A 19,051-nucleotide genomic window follows, 5' to 3' on the forward strand; every position below is an offset into this window, starting at 1 on the left:
TTAGAGAGAGCAGGATAGCTTCCTGGGCTGGTTACTGTAGACTGGGTGTTGACTTCCTGAGCTGGATGCCACAGGTTGTGGGTCAGAGTTCTATTCTTATATATGGTCTGGACATTGTCTGTTGGCATATTCAGTCCTCAATTCTTAAGGAGACCTTCCCTAACAATCTCTTCTAAAATAGCCAACTCTTTCCATATCTTTCCTTTTTTATTTTTCTCCTTAAACATGTATCTTTTGCTTGTTTATCTTATTTACTGTATGCCTCTCCCACTAGTATGTAAATTCCTTGAGAAAGGGTTGGCTATCTTTTTTCATTAGTATATCCCAGAACCTGGACTACTACCAATTTAGCCCATAATAGAAGTCAGTGACTATTGTTGAATAAAGCAATGAAATATTTATTTAGTACCTATTACTGAAGAATTACATTAGTTATTAACTTCACTGTGAAGAAACCTGGCAGTCATTACCTTAACAAAGTAACTATGATTAACATCACCAGTAATGAGTCATATCGGTGTCATGTACTCTGAGATAAGATGATGAGAAGGCTACATCAAGTTTCTATGGTTTTCTCCTCCAAAACCCATAACCCCAATCTAATCATAAGAAAAACAACAGCCCCAAACCGTGGAGCATTCTACAAAATACCTGGCTAGTACTCTTCAAAAGTGAGAGAAATTGTCACAGTTTGGAGGAGAAAACTAATATGTAATGTGGTGCCCTGGTTTGGAAACTGGAAAGAAAAATGACAAAGTTTTCAATGGGAAAACTGATGAAATAAAAAAAAAATCTATACTTCAGTTGATAGTATTGTGCCAATGTTAATTTCTTAATGTTAGTAACTGTACCATGCTTATAGAAGATGTTCATATATCAGAAGAAGCTGGATGAATAGTATACAGAAACTATCTGTACTAGTTTAGCAACTTTCTTTAAATCTAAAATTATTTCAATATAAAAAGTATTTAAAGATTAAAATACTTCAAAAAAAAAAAGGGGTGCATTAGGAACTGGCAGGAAGGGAGGAGTGTATAGAATCATTCCAAATGCACTTATTAAATACCTACAATGTGCTGAGTGTTATTGAAAATGCTGGTAATACAATATCAAATACATTTTTATCTCTACACTTCAGGGCCTGGTTTGTGGTCTGGTAGAAAGATGTAAACTATATGTTACAGCTACTATGATTGGCATCCAGACAAGAAAAAGCAGAAGCACAAAGAAGAGAGTTCAATTGTAAAGGCACGTTGGATCAAAGGAGAGCCAGTGTGAGAAAAGGCTTGTTAGAGAAGGTTGTTCTTGAGCTGAATTATAGGAGAAGAGTGTTTATCCCCTGGGAAGGAACGCAATTGGGAAAAGAGGTTTGGAAGGGCCTGGAGGACAGTCCTGAAGCCGAGTTAGGCAAGATGACTTCACACAGGGTATATAAAAGTGAGTGCAGAATATCTCTGACATAGCAATGTCCTCATGAAGCTACACTGATTTCCCAAAACATACATTGCCCATTGTTTGCTGCATAACTTTTAAGTTGATTCTTTACTCTTTATTAATTTGGGGGAAATAAACCAATAAACTTGGATCTCACCTTTAAAGAGAGACATATCTCTGAAAGAATTCGTTACCCTTTAACTGTAAAGTGTTCCACTAATAATTTAAAACTTAGCTCATAATTTAAAAACTTGTTGTATTTAGATGATATTGAATTTTATTAAATAAAATTACTAAGGGCAGCTTAGGAATCTTTACAATGTCAAGGAAAGAATCAGTATATCCTCTTGAGTGGCATTTTTGAATGTGTGGAGTAAGTACTGATTTCCCTGCTTTGGAGTTCTTGCAGCTGCTGAGGTCTGGTCTGGAAATTATTTATCAATCTCAGTGGGATGAAGACAACATTTTTACCAACTGAGTTGTTTAGTTCCATTCATTGTTTTTGATTGTTATGGAATGCCATCTATAATGTTGGTAAAATATCAAGAAGTCAGTCCACATGTTTGGAAGTATAGCAGAGGATATATAAGAAAGACTTCATCCATCCATTCATCTATCCATCCACCCATTTAGCAATATTTATTGAGTACCTACCATATATCTAACATTGTGCTATAGATACAACAGTATACAAAATAGACTTGATCCAAGCATATACCTCAAGAGAAGAGGCAATTATACCCAGAGTGATAAGAGGGGTATGCAAGGGGATTGAGTTGACCCCAACCTGGTATGAGTCAGGTCAGGCAAGCCATAGCCTCTAACAGGAGACGCTTGTCACAAGGTGAGTAGGTACTTTCTGGACCTCGGTAAGAACAGTGGAAGGAAGGGGAAACATTTGTACCAAGTAACAGAAAAGCCCTTCCTCCCCTGCTGCCTCATAGATATGAAGTACCCTGTCAGTGTGTGCACAAAAGTCCTTTAATGGCATCAGAACTTCCTGCTTTATTAGACTGGAGCCAGTGGGGCACTGAAGAACAATTCTAGTGACAAGAATGAAAGGTTACAGGAAATTCTATTTTTATTCCTTGGTGACTTATTTGCTTTCTTTTCTCCCCCTAATCCTTGAGTCATCTGGTCTCTGAGTATTGCCAAGGACATGGGAAGTTCTTAACCTGTGCCTGTATGTATTCCTCCACCCTACATTATTTTATTTCTTTAGTCTCTATCTCAAGTGATGCAATGATGTCTATAAATTATCAAGAAAGAAAAACTAGCCCCTGCTAAACTAGTACGTTCCTGTAGTATTCAGCATGACTATTCCAAATTACCCATCTTTCCATCTCTGGACCTTAGCCCTGATATTTTACTGCAGATTGATCCCAACTAGAAATGGGCTTCAAATAATTTTGTATTGGCCTCCCAGTTCTGCAAGTCTTCCAAGGAATTAGTTGCAGTTCACTACCTATCAACTGCCACCCCCACCCAAAATAATTTCTCCACCCCCATAGGAGCTCCAATGAATAGTGTCTTTCTCTTTGACTAGATGAGTTCTGAAATCCAATTTAATGCAGCCCTTGATGCAGTTGGAAATAGAAAACAGAATTGGGGACAGGTCACCCAGTGAGTTTAAGTCCCTGATTAGCAGAAATGGCTTATAAATATATCAATGATTTCTTATATTTGTTTAGCAGTGGTATACCTAGCATATTATTTTCTATATATTTTTGGGGTATAACCAACATATAATAAACTGCACATATTTAAAGTGAATAATTTGGTAAGTACACCTCTGAAACCATCACATAGTTAAGATAATATATCCATCAGCCCAAGTTCTTTTATTTGCCTTTGTTTCTCATAAAAGGCACTAAAATATAGATATCTTTGGACAAGAAAGAAGAAAAACTCTCCAGTTTTATTAATAGATGCAATTTTAGCTGTATATTAGTACCAGAGTAAGAAGCAACATCCCACAATTGAGTCAGCAGAGCATCATTCTAAGATCAAATTGCTAAACAGGTTCATAGAGCAGCTAGGTGACATGTGACATCTAACTTAAGTAGTCTGTGAGCTCTTCTGATGCGTATTGTCTTGACAAATGTTACCCATCCCAGTGCTTCCCAAGACAGGATTACATACTGTGTAGTCCCATACCATACTATCCTGACTCCTAGAATAAAATTATACCACTGCATTGCAAAAGCTTATTTATTTGTTTTCCTTTCCCACTATGATACCAAGAAAAATCTTCATTCATCACTATCTGTGATGGAATGCCTAGCACATAGCAGAGCTCAGTGCATTCTTATTGAAGAGAAAAATTAATGAGTCTTACTTTCCTAAAAGCAACTGAGCAGATGGCTTGGTATAACCCTTTTCCATGCAGGATCGGGAGCTCAATGTACACATCTGACTAGTGACATGATATAGTAGTCTAAAAGCAGCATATTTCACCAATCAGAGTTTGGATCATATCCTACCAAACTCATTACTGGGAAGTGTTTCCTTAAGGTGATATCCTTACTGAACCATGTCCAGTTTGCTAACGAAAGAAAGAAAGAAAGAAAGAAAGAAAGAAAGAAAGAAAGAAAGAAAGAAAGAAAGAAAGAAAGAAAGAAAGAAAGAAAGAAAGAAAGAAAGAAAAAGAAAGAAAGAAAAAGAAAGAAAGAAAGAAAGAAATATATATATGAGGGAGAACAGATAGAAGGTGAGCTTTTTTTTTCTTTTATAATTAAAGGTAAAGAGATTCATTTGTTTGCCCACATATTCTAAACATTGCCTACATGGTTTTGGAATATTTGATTTTTCCTTTGAAATCATCTTAAAAGAGAAAAGCATTGCTTCTGAGAGTTACGAAATCTCCAAGGCAGTTAGCAATTCATTTATCACTGTAATGCAGGAAGATAAACAGGGGTACTGAACAGAGATACTCCATTATGCTTCAGCAGAGTTATATTTTTGCTTTGGCTTTGGCTTTACTTGAGGATTCTGTACTAATGGAAACATTGATCTTATTTCCAACATCACATTCCGGCATTCTCCTAAAATGGAAATCCCTCTTCAGCTTTGCATTTGTTTCTAAGCATGGTGAATTAAATCCTCCCTGTGGTTATGCTTAAATATCACAGCCTATTGCATGCTTTTCCTGATCACCACGTAGCCCACATTCCATAACAAACAGCTATATACTGATCTGGGCTCTCCAAATACACAGTGCAAACTATAAGACACCTTATCAGAGTGTGCTGCAATTGTTTATGTGTCTGAATAACTGGACTGGGAGATCTGTGAGGTTTCTTCAACTCACACAGAATTTTCATAAATTTGCCTTGTTCAGATCGGCTCATAAGAATAAAGCAGGAAGTGAATCCAATAGCTTAAAAAATAAAGATAAAAATAATTTCTACATACCCCTTCTTCTTTTCCAAGGAGAATTCAAAAGAATTCAATCAAACTCTCTTTTGGAAATTCCACTTGTCATTACAATTATGTATTAAACACTTTTCCTCATATATTCATTTGCTCATTTAATAAACTTTACTAAAGTCTTACCTTAACCCACTTTTAAAAGATACTATTACAAATATACCTGCTGTCAAGAAACTGAAGCACAGCAGAGAAGAAATTGAAGCACAGCAGAAAAACAACTGCAACACAAACTATACAAGTAGAAACTCATGCACAAGATGTTCCAGAAGCCTGGAGAGCAAGCACGGAAAGCTCGCCAATTGGGGGTAGGGTAGGGGTGATGGTCAAGGAAATCTTCCACAAGGAGGCCATGTTTAAGCTGGTTTAAAGACAGAATAGGAATTTTCTATCAGGATGCAAAGGGAAGAGGAATCTGGACAAAGAGCATAGAGGTCTTAGAGAGCAGAGTATACTTTGAAAACAGGCATGATATATGTCAGGAGGTGTTGGAAATGAACTCCAGAGGTGATCTAGGAAGGGTTTTGCACTTCTTCTGGGTAGTTCTGAACTTGACCCTATGCAAAATGGATAACCGATGCAACAGTTAAGCACAGTTGTAGCACAGTCATATTTATATCTTGAAATGTACACTTAAACAAAAATGTAGGACAATGTTTTGTAGAGAACGTTTCTAGGAACCTTGGCATATTAAGAGTTATGACTCAAAATGATTTCCAGTCAGGTAAGTCTGGGAAAATGATGAGTTAAGCATACTTAAACTACTTAAGCACACATCTCATATCTTTAACTTGTTCACCTTTGTTTTGTTTCTCCAAGAAGGGGATATGCAACTTCTCCCAAACTTATTTCACTACGGAAACTCTTTGTTTTTCCCTTCACCAAATATCTCATAAGATTCAGGTTCCCAAGAATACACTTCAGGAAATGCAAGTGTACAGGACTGATTGGGATGTTACAACGAAGTCAATGAGATTATCTATGAGAATATTACAGTATTATCAGAAAATAAACTATACCAGCAGCCAAGGCATAGAGAGGGTGGAACCAAACCATGTTTGGGTATTGGAATGCCCACAGCAGGCAAGGCTTGATCTGGTGACTCATTTTGACACCTGTGATATTAACTCATTAGAGTCACAGGACTTTTCAGAAGGGGCTAGTCTAATGCTACACTTACTGTCCACCCCCGCCTTTTATAACATAAGGAAATTGAGCCCTCAGTAAATTAGTGACTTGATCAAAATTGACAATCATGATATATAAAATCAGCTCTGCATGCTCTTAATGTTTTCACTGGAGGAGAGCCAGAGTGTGAATATTTATAAACACTAGATAATCACCAAACAAGTTATGTTTGTCTTTGGATTATATTTCTTTACTTATATTTGAATAGAGATTCATGTGACATTTAGGGAATAGATGATGCTCTGATAAAACTAATGAAGTTGCACTGTCAAGACTTGAATCCAAAGGAGCTGGAAAGCTGTCCAGCATTTTTATTCTGCCTGCATGAATTCTTGCCTGCTTCCCGCACTGTGTTGGGCAGAGAGGGCAGCCCCCTCCAGGCACACCTGTGAGTTCCCACTGGGCATGGTGCTCTTTCTGAATCGGTCTGTGTGATGCATTGCTTCTTTAGTAAAGGGGGTCAAGAGGGAATTATGTTTTGGTTTTAGTAAAGTTGTGCCAAGGTTATGCAGCTATCCCCTCAAATAATCATTTTTAGGGAAGTTGGATGCTAAACAATTGCCTGTTATTATTATAGTTTCCATTGTAAATCTATATTTAGAGAGCACTCAAAATCCAATACCAAACCACTCTAAAGGTTCTGTGATTTCACCTGAAATGACACACAGTCAACATAAGAGGGAGTATTTTGCTTTGCTCTTCTTTCTGCTTCAGAGAACTGCTGTATTGCACGGGCCCATCTCCTGAGTCACTGGCCAAATGAGACTTTGGTCCTCATCACAGTAAGATCAAAGGATGGGGATAACTTTGAAACGACGCAACTGTGTCTTTATTCGGGCATTTGAAACGTGCTGATATTATACAATCTCGCTGCTCTCTCCACTCTGAGCTCCTTGGTAGCTTTTGATTTTTCCTGACAAATAGATTGTTTTGCAATCTTTTGCAATCTTTGGCACACAGGATGTGCCAAACAAGATTCACCTTCAACTGAATATGCTACTCATTCATGGCTGGCAATTTCTGAAAGGTGTTCATTGGAATACCAACCACTCTTTTGGCTATTAAAAATTACTGAAGGTCAAAGACAAACAACTTGCTCTATTCTCACATTTTTCCATCCTGGTAAAAATGTTTGTGACTTGCCTTCACTCAAGATTAATGAGAAGGCAAGAGGACTATTATTGAGACACTCCTGATCCACTTCAAGAGCTGCAATCTTCACACTAAGGGACTGCATTTGGTTTTTAACTGAAAAAAAAGGAAAGAAGAAAGGAAGAAGGAAGAAGGGAAAGATAGAAGGATATTGTAAATTCTGAGGATTGGGGTAATTCTACACCAACTAATCAAAGGAAATATAAGAAGTAGGAAGTAAAAATTAAGTTCTTTAAACCCTAAGAAATAGCCCTTATACACTAAGAAAGACATTTCATATTGTTATTCCATGAATCTTGAGTTAATTATTTTCAGTCATCATATTATTAAAATGAGTATCTTTCCTCCTGTTTTTTTTTCTTTAAAACTATTATCAAAAATTTCCCTCAAGAAGGAAAATTTTTGAATCACTTTGATTTGTTTTACTTCGCTCTCTGGATGATCATGGCTATACCCAAACAGAAAATGAAGAAAATCAGTTACAAAATTTAGCTATAATTAAATGGGTACATTAGGATTACCACTCAGCCTCCATATATGAAATTTATTCTGGGGTCATTGACAAAAGCGTACTTCCACGGCTCTGAACATTATTCAAGACCTGGATCAAGTACAGCCTCTATGAAAATTTCCCCCAATTTTCCACTCTACATAGGCAAAATTGTACATCATCTATTTTGTGTCTACAGTTTACCTAAGAGTACCATATATAAGTAGATGGAGAGATAGATAATAACACTAACTACATTTACTGAAATATTTGGAATGCAATACTTAGAATCACTCTCTACTGTGAGATGTTCCATAATGGAAGGCATGAGTTATCCCTACTTCCATTCCCTGTGCCTAAAACAGCCTACTACAATGTAAGTACTATATGCAGTAGTGTTACCAAAGCGGTAGGTTCTTTCCCTACTCAATACCCTTCCCCACATAGCCAAATAACAAAACAGTATATGTTGGCAGGCAGGTAATTTATTCAATGACCAGAGAATTGAGAAGGGAGCTCCCCGCTCTAAAGGCACCATCTTCCTGATTATGTCTCATGGTCAGGGTTTTATGGGCTTAGAGTAATTAAGGAGCTGGTAAGCAAGCTGACATACGGGTTTTTTTCAGTGAAGTGGGGGGAGCCTTCTCAGAATCAGACTGCCACCTTTCTTCTTCCCTTTAATGGGCACAGTGTGATCAGTCATGGCACTGGTTGGTGTGTTTTTTGTTGTAACAATTAGAAGGCAAAGAACTCCAGGTCATCTGGAGGGTTAGCCTGGGGCCTGAACTGGATCAAACAGGTCAAAAACTGGGTCTTGGGGGCTTGCTTGGAGCCTGTGGCTTCTGGCATCTTGCCTTAGTTTCTGGTGACAAGCAGCATCGATAAGCGGGGCTAGAAAACTGGGTTATTGTGGCTTGTCAGCGAGTGCCTGGTGACAGTAGGACATTTTTTTTTTAAACATCCAGTGAAAGAAATGATTAAATATATTCAGGGTGATAACAACTATGAAGCTCTTCCTTGAATCCATTAGTTTGGAAAAATGGAATCATCTTTTAGCTCCTAAAATACAACACTCACAAGTATTCTGAAGTATTTTGCTTCCACGTTTTAACATAATGGATAACAAATTCTAAACGCATCAAATGGCCACTTATTTTTATTCCAAAGCTTTAAACTTCAAATGTGAAACATCTCCCCTATTCCTCTTTTGCAGTGGCCTTTAACAAGGCATTGTTGTTAGAACAATGAAAAATATTTTTACAATATCAAGGTCTTATATGAATTAAGGTTGTTAAACCAAAGAAGTTCCCGAAAATTTTCTCTCTCTTTACATATAGAGAAAATAAGAATCATTTTCTAAAAGCAAAGACGAAGATGATATGAGGAAAAGATTTGAGAAATTAGGCATATATGGAGAAAAGCTGGATAAAGAGAATAAAAACGTGGTAAAGATGCCATATATTGCACGATCCTGTGCAATAACTGCTAGTATCATGTGATATTGGGCACTTGAAATGTGACTAGTCCAAACTGAACTATGCCATAAGTATAAAAATACTTACGTTTGAAGACTTAGTACAAAAACATGTAAACAATTTCAATAACAGTGTTTCTATTGGTTATGTTGAAATCATAATATTTTGGATGTACTGGATCAAATAAAATATAGTTTCAAAGTTAACTTTACCATGCGGCACCAGGGTGGCTCAGGTCAAGATCCCAGGGTGAGGGAAGGGGAGGGGGGGAGGGGGAGCAGCGCCCCCCCCCCCCCGCTCAGCCGGGATCCTGCTTCTTCTCCCTCTCCCACTACTCCTCCCCACTATGCTTTCTCTCAAATAAATAAATAAAATCTTTAAAAAATTATATTAACTTTACTATATCTTTTCCATTTTTTTCAAAATTTAAAATTAGCTCTGTGGCTCATGTTACAGTCCTATTGCTAGTTCATAACATTGCAATGTAGAACGATTTTTTTTTTCTTTTCCGATCTTATTTTTAGTTTAAACTTGCCTTTCATTAAATGGACTTGAGCTCCTTGGTGCATGCAGGCTAGATATTTTTAAAAGCCCTCCTCTTATGATATCTTCTGGATAAATTATAACAAGCACATTTTAAAATTCATTGATGAGCTTGCAGGACAGTATGTAAAACACCTACCAGGGGAAAAATGAGCTGAAAGCACATGAGTGAAAAATAACTTCCTAACACAGAATCTGTCTGTTGTGGGGGCAAAAGGTGAGCTTTGGAGATTACTTGGAATAAAACAAAGCCCTGAGACAGCTCAAAGTGGCAAAGCTGAAGGCGAGATGTGCACATTAGGTCAGGAGACATGAAGATAACTACGTTATTATGAAAAACGGACCAGAAAAACTATGCACCTGCCAGAAAAATTATCCTTTAAAGAATCGTTCTTCTCTCCATTATGGTTTCAAGTGGAAAACGGATACACAATAGAGAGGATTAACACTTCCAATATCTGGTTCTTAAAATACATTCCCAGTACAAATTATAAATATCTGATGAGTATTCATCAAAAATTAGTATATATAAATGATATTAGAACATTTTTTGAAGAGGACATAATTACAGATAAAGCAGAGATCACAAGATTCAAAGAGAATACTACGTACAGCTTTGTGTCATCAAATATTAAAGCCATATTAAATGGGCAGAGGCCTAGTATGAAATAATGTACCAGTTCTGACTCAGAAAGAAAGAAAAAAGCCTGAATGAAGAGTTTTATAATACCCGAATAAATGGAATCTCACAAGGAAGACAACAGGCCAACAGATGAGTTCTATTCATTTATCAAGGAATGCATTATTTCAATAGCTTTACATTTGTGTGTGGGGGGGAAATTATAAAAAGGGAATACCTTTTAAATAATCTTATGAAGCTATAGTAACTTGATCCCCAAACTTGGCAAGGAAGGTATGAGAAGGAAATTTAAATACAATGTCACTCAGAATATGCATGTGAAAATCCTAAACAAAATGTTAGCAAATCCAACAATATATATTTTTTAATCCTTACCAAGTTGGATTCAAGTTGATTTCAATTAGACAAACTTCTAGAAAAAGGCAAAACTGGTAATGATGACAAGTACATCGATATTTGCCAAGAGTTGGAGATGGTGGGAAGGAATGAGCACAAAAGTGTTTTAGAATAAGGGAACTGTTCTAATCCTGATTGTGGTGATAGATTCCATGTTCATTGATTTAAATGGAAGAATTTTATTGTGTGTGTGTGTGTGTATATATATATATATATCCTTAATAAAAAGAGATACGAAACAAAGACTGAGGGGACTCCCACTGACCAAATGTGGGAAATGGTGGCAAATCATAATCCACTGAATAAAATAAAAACCCATGAGATGGTACTGATAATGAATGAATGAATGAGAGAGAGAGAGGAGGAAAAACTCCTTCTTACAGTATAATGTTGACTACTAAGTATGGAATTTTAAACATACCACTATTTTGCAAACATCATAGTTAAAACTGACCGAGGCAGGAATCATCAATGGATGCTAATATCTAGGGTGGGAATACATTCTCAAATATCTCCCCCCAAATGACTGATTAATCACAAAAGGAAAATTAATAACTGTACAGTGGCACAGGTGGACAATACTTTACTCAAATGAGCAAAATTAACATCACCAATAAGAGGCAAACAGACATTCTTTGTCTCTGGATGTAATATCTCAGATGGACACAATGTCACCCAGGTCACATTCCAGCAAAAATCATGAACTATCATATGAACCTAAATTGAGGGATATTCTCTAAGATATCTAGCCTAATTCTTCAAAAGTCTCAACATCATTAAAGAGAAACAAAGGCTGAGGAATTCTTCCAGAATAAAGGAGAATAAAAAGAACCAGTTAAATGTAACTTTTCATTCTGGACTGGATTCTGTAAAGAAAAAAAATGCTAAAAGTGCTTTTTGGGACCATCACTAAATTGGAGTACTGGCTTTATAATACATAAAAATATATCAATATTGTATTTTCTGAATTTGGTAACTGTACATTGGTAATATTAACAAGTAGACTTGCTCTTAGGAAACACATGGTGAAATATTAAGGGGTAAAGGGGCATGACATATGCAATTACTCTCAAATGGCTCAAAAGTGATAATAAAAATATAATGACAAGGCAAATGTAACAAAGTATGAAAAATCAGTGAATCCTGGTAAAGATTATAAGGAAGTTCGCTAAACTATTCTTGCAAGCTTCTATAAGTTTGAATTTATTTTAGGACAAGTTTATTTTTTTAAACTTCAGAGTTCATTATATACTAATATGAAACAATCTCCACAATTTATCATCGGATATAATAACCAAGGTGCAAAATAGTGTGTATAGCATACTGTTTATATAAAAAAGGTACACACACACACATATATACATACATGTACATATACACACATATTTCCTTGGATTTGCACAGACTGATCTCAAAAGATAAACTAGAAATTAATAATACTCTCTGCCTCTGGAAAGAGGAATTGAAGATATTTTTAACTCTACACTCTTCTGATCTTCTTGAATTTTAAACCATTATTCAATTTAAATAATAAATAAAGGCAAAAAAAGATTTAAATAGCTACCACAGCTATATACTGGTGAAAACATAGAACAATGAAAGCTCTCATATACCATTGATGGAAGTGTAAATTAGTGCAACAATTCCAGAAAATAGTTTGGCTTTATCTTGTAAATGTAAACATATCCAAAGCCTAAGAATCCTGTGGTCAGCAATTCTATTCTTAACTACACACCATTCTGGCAAATGTGCACCAAGAGTCACATTCCAGAATGTCTTTGGCAGCTTTGTTCACAGTAGAAAAACACCAGGCACAATTCAAATCTAGGTGGGCAGGGAATAGATGAATTTGTGATATACTAGACTAGTATACAACAGAGCAAACAAGTGAATTTTAGTTGCCTACAAAAAAATCATGAATCTCAAAAATGTAATGGTAAGTAGTATGAAGTCAAAGAGAAAAATCACCTTTTATAAATTTCCAATAATGTAAAATTGAATCATATATTTGTTATAATGCACACATGAAGCTATAATGAAAGTAAAGGAATAAACACATAGCTCCTAATACTGATTCCCTCTGACAAAGGGAGGAAGATACCAGGATAAGGGAAATGCAACAGGCTTCAACAGAGTCTGGGGTTTGGGAATATTCTATTTCTTAAACTGTGGGGTGGCTACGTGAATATTTGTTTTACTGTTCTTATATACAAACCCATATGTTTCACGTATCTTTTTTGAAATAATAAATAATTTTAAAACACGAAACATTAAGAATGTTATTCAAGGAGAAAGTTAGAAAATATGCAGTGGATTGGGAGAAGATAAATTGGACTGAGGGAAAGAATAATGCAGGTAGAACGCATCTCCACCAAATTAGTCTATGTGGAGGAAGAAAATGCTGATGAGCAGATGGTGCAGTTCCCATCCTATTGGGGTCATCTCTATGTCTCTGTGACAGAGATGAGAGAGAGAAGGTCTTCGCTAATGGGGAAAGGCGACAGCTTGAGATACGAAGCAAGGGTCAAATCGAACTATAGTGAGAGGTCCTCTGCTTCAGATCAGTCTTCTCACCACTTCAGGCCAGGGAAGATACTAACATTCACTTATTCATTCAACAAACACTGTCATATGTCTAGGCACGGCGAAGCACATGAGCAGTTGTATGGCTTCTTACTTCCTCTCCTTCCCCTATGGACTCTTCTGTGTCTCTTCTGTGAGCATCTTATTGTGGCCTCACCCTGTCCTCAGGAATCTAATCTACTTTCCTTTTCTTTCCAGTTTTACAAGCCAATCATATCAACTCCATAACATTTCCTTTCTGGACACCTCCGTTGACATATTCCACGGCTTACTGTTGGGGAAATAAAACAATCCTACCAATGTAAGGCCCCTCTATACCAATAGAGGAGAGAAAGCCATTTGAAATTGAGTTATGATCAGATTTACATACCTGTAAAGGTAACAGGAACTTACCTACAAAGTCTGGACAGAATTTCACATAAATTAATTCATAAAAGCAAAAGAGGAAAAGCAATAAAAACTTTTCTTAGCTCCATTAGAGACCAGAGGACACACCTCTCGTGCGTGATTGTCTCATGTATCTCTTCTGAGGGACTTCCACACGGCTCCAAAGTCAGAAGGTTCATGACCTTGCCTGATGAGTACAAGGTCAGACATGTGATGAGGACCCCTGCATTTTCACTGAGACAGCCTGAGGAGGAGAGCGTGGGAGGGCTGTCACCTCCCTCCTCTTTGCTAAACAAAGCAAGTCCGATCATCTTACCCTTACATTTGGAAGCTTGATCAATGTATCCTTACACACCACAAATGCATATTTTCTATAGTGAAATAGTCTCTTTTTCTTCAGCTTCATCCTACACCTTCCTGGGTTTCTTATGTCGGTATCACAGGGAATTACACTGCCAAGCCAAGTCTTTGCCCAAACCAGAAATGAAGACATTATCTTTGGCCCTTTGTCTCCTTTCTAGATGCCCCTCTCATGTGATCATTAGAAACTCCAGGCCATTCTACCCCGTAAATATCTATCAGTGTATCTCTTCTTTCTACTGTCTCAGGCCACCCTCCTCTGCATGTCCACAGCATCCCTGCTTCCAGAATGGGCTCCATGGTGCCAGGGGGATTATGGGAATGGATACAGAAGCTTGAACAATTTGCATTTCTTTTTGTCAAAAGGAGGATCTGATAGAGAATTGAGTCACGAAAAAATTGTTCTTCAGTGCTCTTGGCATATCTTCTTCCCCAGCTTCTGTGCTTCTCCATTCTAGAAATACAGCTTTCTTTTCCATTTCACATTTTACAAAATACTTCTTCTCCTTCCCCACTTTTCTTTTCCATTTAGCTGTCATCCACTCCCAAATATTAACAAGAGAGTAAGACTATCATAAAATAGCGAACAGCAATGTGTAGAGCGTATTTGGCAGGTGCTCTTGGTTGCTTCTTTAGGATGGAAAGGCTTGTCCTCATTCTGTAGTGCCCAGAATGGATTAAGGCAGTGGGTGCTCAGTAAACTTCATTGATGGTGAAGAATAGAGGAGGAAGCCCATTGAATCGAAAAGCTTTTGGGGCTTAAGACGTAATATTGGTCCCTTTGTAGTACGCTCACTGCAAAGCTCTGAAGGACAGCAGACTTTTATATTTTTCCTGGAAAACAAATCACCACAGGCTTATGCATCAAGAAGGCACCGGGGCTTGGTTGGGAGGGGAATTTGGGGCTGGGTTGAGGGAGCAGTGAACAGTTACCGAAGCAAAGGGCTCCAGGGGCTAGGGGGCAACCAGAGAAAACAGGACTTGTCATCTTGGGTAAAAGGCTTGAGCCAGGTTCTTGCTACTTTATTCGCTTCTCGCTATATAAGTAGATAACTATGGCAGGGAATTTGTTTTTGTTGTTGTCCTTAATTGCTTAAGGTAGGGCAGTCCATTTATTTCTGAATTTCAAGACCTGCTGGGAATTTCCTCAGTACTCCAAGTAAAGAAAGTAGTCTTTTTTTCTTCTTTTTTTAATTTTTTATTGTTATGTTAATCACCATATATTACATCATTTGTTTTGGTGTAGTGTTCCATGATTCATTGTTTGTGCATAACACCCAGTGCTCCATGCAGAATGTGCCCTCTTTAATACCCATCACCAGGCTAACCCATCCCCCAACCTTCCTCCCCTCTAGAAACCTCAGTTTGTTTTTCAGAGTCCATCATCTCTCCTGGTTCCTCTCCCCCTCTGACTTACTCCCCTTCATTCTTCCTCTCCTGCTATCTTCTTCTTTTTCTTTTTTCTTAAAATATGTTGCGTTATTTGTTTCAGAAGTACAGATCTGTGATTCAACAGTCTTACACAATTCACAGCGCTCACCGTAGCACATACCCTCCCCAATGTCTATCACCCAGCCACCCCATCCCTCCCACCCCCGACCACTCCAGCAACCCTCAGTTTGTTCCTGAGATTAAGAATTCCTCATATCAGTGAGGTCATATGATACATGTCTTTCTCTGATTGACTTATTTCACTAAGCATAACACCCTCCAGTTCCATCCACGTCGTTGCAAATGGCAAGATCTCATTCCTTTTGATGGCTGCATAATATTCCATTCTGTATATATACCACATCTTCTTTATGCATTCATCTGTCGATGGACATCTTGGCTCTTTCCACAGTTTGGCTATTGTGGACATTGCTGCTATAAACATTGGGGTGCACGTACCCCTTCGGGTCCCTACATTTGTATCTTTGGGGTAAATACCCAGTAGTGCAATTGCTGGATTGAATGGTAGCTCTAATTTCAACTGTTTGAGGAACCTCCATACTATTTTCCAGAGGGGTTGCACCAGCTTGCATTCCCACCAACAGTGTAGGAGGGTTCCCCTTTCTCCTCATCCCCGCCAACATCTGTCGTTCCCTGACTTGTTAATTTTAGCCATTCTGACTGGCGTGAGGTGGTATCTCATTGAGTTTTTGATTTGGATTTCCCTGATGCCGAGCGATGTTGAACACTTTTTCATGTGCCTGTTGGCCATTTGGATGTCTTCTTTGGAAAAATGTCTGTTCATGTCTTCTGCCCATTTTTGATTGGATTATTTGGTCTTTGGGTGTTGAGTTTGATAAGTTCTTTATAGATTTTGGATATTAGCCCTTTATCTGATATGTCATTTGCAAATATCTTCTCCCATTCTGTCGGTTGTCTTTTGGTTTTGTGGACTGTTTCTTTTGCTGTGCAAAAGCTTTTTATCTTGATGAAATCCCAATAGTTCATTTTTGCCCTGGCTTCCCGTGCCTTTGGTGATGTTTCTAGGAAGAAGTTGCTGCGGCTGAGGTCGAAGAGGTTGCTACCTGTGTTCTCCTTTAGGATTTTGATGGACTCCTGTCTCACGTTTAGGTCTTTCAACCATTTGGAGTCTATTTTTGTGTGTGGTGTAAGGAAATGGTCCAGTTTCATTCTTCTGCATGTGGCTGTCCAATTTTCCCAACACCATTTGTTGAAGAGACTGTCTTTTTGCCATTGGACATTCTTTCCTGCTTTGTCAAAGATAAGTTGACCATAGAGTTGAGGGTCCATTTCTGGGCTCTCGATTCTGTTCCATTGATCTATGTATCTATTTTTGTGCCAGTACCATACTGTCTTGATGATGAGAGCTTTGTAATAGAGCTGGAAGTCCGGAATTGTGATCCGGCCAGCTTTGCTTTTCTTTTTCAAGATTCCTCTGGCTATTCGGGGTCTCTTCTGGTTCCATACAAATTTTAGGATTATTTGTTCCATTTCTTTGAAAAAAGTGGATGGTATTTTGATGGGGATTGCATTGAATGTGTAGACTGCTCTAGGTAGCATTGACATCGTCACAATGTTGGTTCTTCCAATCCATGGGCATGGAACGTTTTTCCATTTCTTTGTGTCTTCTTCAATTTCTTTCATGAGTATTTTATAGTTTTCTGAGTACAGATCCTTTGCCTCTTTGGTTAAAATTATTCCTAGGTATCTTATGGTTTTGGGTGCAATTGTGAATGGGATCGATTCCTTGATTTGTCTCTTGTCTGTCTTGTTGTTGGTGTATAGGAATGCCACTGATTTCTGTGCATTGATTTGATAGCCTGCTACTTGACTGAATTCCTGTATGAGTTCTAGCAGTTTTGGGGTGGAGTCTTTTGGGTTTTCCACATAAAGTATCATATCATCTGCAAAGAGTGAGAGTTTGACTTCCTCTTTGCTGATTTGGATGCCTTTGATTTCTTTTTGTTGTCTGATTGCTGTGGCTAGGATTTCTAATACTATGTTGAATAGCAGTGGTGAGAGTGGACATCCCTGCAGCGTTCCTGACCCATTGAGAATGATATTCGCTGTGGGTTTCTTGTAGATGGCTTTTATGATATTGAGGTATGTACCCTCTATCCCTATACTCTGAAGAGTTTTGATCAAGAAAGGATGCTGTACTTTGTCAAATGCTTTTTCTGCATCTATTGAGAGGATCATATGATTCTTGTTCTTTCTTTTGTTAATGTATTGTATCACGTTGATTGATTTGCGGATGTTGAACCAGCCTTACAGCCCAGGGATAAATCCGACTTGGTCGTGGTGAATAATCCTTTTAATGTACTGTTGGATCCTATTGGCTAGTATTTTGGTGAGAATTTTTGCATCCATGTTCATCAAGGATATTGGTCTGTAATTCTCCTTTTTGATGGGATCTTTGTCTGGTTTTGGGATCAAGGTAATGGTGGCCTCATAAAATAAATTTGGAAGTTTTCCTTCCATTTCTATTTTTTGGAACAGTTTCAGGAGAATAGGTATTAATTCTTCTTTAAATGTCTGATAGAATTCCCCTGGGAAGCCATCTGGCCCTGGGCTTTGGTTTCTTGGGAGATTTTTGATGACTGCTTCAATTTCCTTAGTGGTTAGAGGTCTGTTCAGGTTTTCTATTTCTTCCTGGTTCAATTTTGGTAGTTGATACATCTCTAGGAATGCACCCATTTCTTCCAGGTTATCTAATTTGCTGGCATAGAGTTGCTCGTAATATGTTCTTATAATTGTTTGTATTTCTTTGGTGTTGGTTGTGATCTCTCCTCTTTCATTCATGATTTTGTTGATTTGGTTCCTTTCTCTTTTCTTTTTGATCAGTCTGGCCAGGGGTTTATCAATCTTGTTAATTCTTTCAAAGAACCAGCTCCTAGTTTCGTTGATCTGTTCTACTGTTCTTTTGGTTTCTAGTTCATTGATTTCTGCTCTGATCTTTATGATTTCTCTTCTCCTGCTGGGTTTAGGCTTTATTTGCTGTTCTTTCTCCAGCTCCTTTAGGTGTAGGGTTAGGTTGTGTATTTGAGACCTTTCTTGTTTCTTGAGAAAGGCTTGTATTGCTATATACTTTCCTCTCAGGACTGCCTTTGCTGTATCCCAAAGATTTTGGACAGTTGTGTTTTCATTTTCATTGGTTTCCATGAATTTTTTAAATTCTTCTTTAATTTCTTGGTTGACCCATTCATTCTTTAGTAGGATGCCCGTTAGCCTCCATGTATTTGAGTTCTTTCCGACTTTCCTCTTGTGATTGAGTTCTAGTTTCAAAGCATTGTGGTCTGAAAATATGCAGGGAATGATCCCAATCTTTTGGTACCGGTTGAGACCTGATTTGTGACCTAGGATGTGATCAATTCTGGAGAATATTCCATGGGCACTAGAGAAGAATGTGTATTCCGTTGCTTTGGGATGGAATGTTCTGAATATGTCTGTGAAGTCCATTTGCTCCAGTGTGTCATTTAAAGTCTTTATTTCCTTGTTGATCTTTTGGTTAGATGATCTGTC

Source organism: Callorhinus ursinus, unplaced genomic scaffold (genome assembly GCF_003265705.2).
Source record: "Callorhinus ursinus isolate GAN/ISIS: 27379988/994484 unplaced genomic scaffold, GSC_fseal_2.0 scaffold7, whole genome shotgun sequence".
In the NCBI taxonomy this organism is placed as follows: Eukaryota; Metazoa; Chordata; class Mammalia; order Carnivora; family Otariidae; genus Callorhinus; species Callorhinus ursinus.